Source organism: Anthonomus grandis, unplaced genomic scaffold, assembly GCF_022605725.1.
Source record: "Anthonomus grandis grandis unplaced genomic scaffold, icAntGran1.3 ctg00000803.1, whole genome shotgun sequence".
Lineage (NCBI taxonomy): Eukaryota > Metazoa > Arthropoda > Insecta > Coleoptera > Curculionidae > Anthonomus > Anthonomus grandis.
The window spans coordinates 1-2912 of record NW_026088594.1 but is presented as its reverse complement, the minus strand read 5'-3'; the positions used below and the strand labels follow the sequence as shown (position 1 = coordinate 2912).

General features: G+C 32.0%; 1 long non-coding RNA gene across 1 annotated transcript; it reads left to right on the top strand.

The window, feature by feature from the left end:
* The first annotated feature begins 264 nt into the window (after positions 1 to 264).
* LOC126749798 (uncharacterized) lies at positions 265 to 2744 on the top strand. The gene is made up of 3 exons (XR_007665370.1): positions 265 to 1320; positions 1769 to 2005; positions 2388 to 2744. It is a non-coding gene; the product is annotated as an uncharacterized LOC126749798 (long non-coding RNA).
* Positions 2745 to 2912: the final 168 nt, after the last annotated feature.

Sequence of the window (2912 nt, the reverse complement as noted above, 5' to 3'; positions counted from 1 at the left end):
GTCTCTGTTGCGCAAGCAAGAGGACGCTAGCTGATTTGTCAGAAGAATTTCAGTCACAGAAAATCCCCTTTAGAAATAAAAGTGAATGGTTGTTTTAAGTTGTCCGTTCGATCGAAAGATGGCGCGGCACGTCATCGATTTGCCGTACATTACAGGAGCTGTTTTATTTCAATTATTCTCCGATAGGTAGAGGCACTGTATTTTTTATTATAGGTTTTCCCGATTTGCTTTCGGTTAGTTTTGTTAATGTAAAAAAAAATGTGAGTAATTTTTTTTATTGGATTATTAAAACTTCCTAAGGTATCGTAGGTGTGGTCATTCAAAAGCATTTTTATTCAATATTATATTTAGAAAAAACAACAAGATTGATTTTAGACATAAAATAAAATACGTTCAGTACTACAAAACAATGATAATTAAAAAATACGACTACATCCATGTATATTTATGTTACATATTATACAGATTCTGAAAGATGCTACCCCGTCACACCTCATAACACAACACAAGAAAAAAGTACACCACTGGAGCACCCAAGATTCTTGGATTTATAAATAGGTAGCTAATTTCTATTTTGTGAAGAGCACTAAGTCTCCTTTGACAGGCACTTGACATTAAATATTAATGTGAATAACAAGAACAAGATTCTACAGCGAAAATATTGAAATCGAATGACGTAAACATGGCGGTATCAATGGCACCCAAAACCCACAGTACACAGAGGAAAATAGTAGGGACACGCAAATCTAACTGTCAAAAAACAATTGTTCCAATTCACAGCCGCAGGATGGCGCTGTTATGACTAAAATATTACAAAATTCTGTATTGCATTAGTTACGTAATGGCGCCACAAGATGCCGTAACATGCAGCTAAATCTTATTTTAGGGATTCCTAGTCGCGATTTTAATATTTTGATATTCCGATTTTCTGATAGTTTTATGTTTTATTGCGGTTGTTTTAATCAGTTTGTTTTGTATATTATAGTGCTACTTCTATAATAGGTAGTGCTAGCTGTGCTAGTGACCCTATAGTGCCCTGTACTATTTATAATTTGACTATTATTATTGGCAAGAGATGGGATGGAGGAGGAGGACCACTGTTTTCAGAATAACCCTCCCAAAAGGATAAAACAAAGACCATGTTGTGTTCAGGAATGTACAGATTTCTCTAGTAAGCCGCATCGGTTTCCGAAAAACAATCGCAGGCTCCTAAGGGCTTGGATAAAAGCTGTAAGACCAAAACATTCTCCAGAGAAGATTGTGTGCCAGGCACAGTTGGAGGTCTTAGAATTAATGCAGTCCCTACTATTAATCTACCAGGTAAAGTATTATAGTAAATTTGTATACTTTTAGTAATAATATTATCCGGAGTATTGTCCCATTCTGGGTTCCATTATATCATAAAATATACATAATAATTTCCTACATAAGATTGTTTTTATTCTTTCTGCTTTCTTCTGCCTTATGATAGTTACATCACCCTTGACAAATAGGCTCTCAAATAGGATGCCCTGTAATCCCTGTATATTTTATTATTGGGATTCACAGTACCACAGAATGGTTGAAAAAAGTGTGAATCATTTATAGTAAATAAATTTTATCATTTTAAGAGCATTTACTATAAAATATTTCTTAAACAAAATTGACAGGCACCTACCGTGCAAATAAATGCATGTAGGTATAGAATTTTTTATGTTTTCCCCCACTGATGATGGGATAATGCGGGATGCACCTACCAACTGCAATATATTTTTTTTTAACATTTTAGTGGATCAGGACATCGAAGTAAGGGATGATTTGTTTGAAAATACAGTAATGTCAATTGATTGTGACAGTTCATCTATGGGAATAGATCTTATAACACTACCAGATCCCATACTTAGCCAAAATTTCCCTTTAACAAATATCAGTCAACAAGAGAATAGGCCCATGTCTGCTTCCTTTAATTATTTAGGAAATACTTCTGCCTGCATGCCTGTTCAGAGTTCAAATCCAGTTATAGCAGGTAAGTGGTGTCCTCTTATTTTGTTCAAATTTTCTATGAAAAAATTTCTATGTAAATGTGTATGTTATTTTGAAATCTGTTTATAAATAACTCCAGGAAAAATTATAATTATTATTTCAAAGAAAATATTGTTATTTTTTTGCATATTTCTGAATCTTGCAGGATATTTTTTTTACTGGCATATATTTGATCATGTAATGTGCAACTTTGCCCTAATTTAACTGATTTTCTTTGTTTTATAATAACCAAGATTGCAATGGTCACTCTGTCCGTGTATACATACATGCATAATATTTTTTTTGTAGATCCTTTAAGGATTCTTAAATTTCTCGAGGAAATATTTAATTTTTAATTTTATCCACCAATTTTAATTTATTTATAGAGGTCCCTCTCAAGGTCCCCCTGGAAGGTTGTATGGGCAATAAGATGGATCTAAGTGACTTATCATTGGGTCACAAATATTTCAAAATAATAGAAAATCATCCCAACAGAAAATTATCCAGTACTCGTGGTAAAATGAAAATTTCAGGAGAGCACTTTTGGTGCTTACACTATGAGACTTAACGAATGTAGACTAAATGTAGAAAATACATGGACATCCCACCTTTTTTCTTTGTACTTTTCATATTTCATTACATTACAATTACATTTTGTCTTGAATGTCCCATAATTTTAAGTACGACTAATTATAATTTCTTGATAATAAACAGTTTGTAAATAAAATATGGGTATAACTTTAGATTTTTATATATTCTTGTATAAAAAATAATAAATAGTTACAATTAAAAAAGCTAAATATTTAGCTTTTTCACTTTTCAGTATAGTAATCTTAAAAAATATTTTTACAAAGAATAGAACTGTTAAAGTGCCTTAAAGATTAAACCAAGAATTTTGACCCATAAATTGG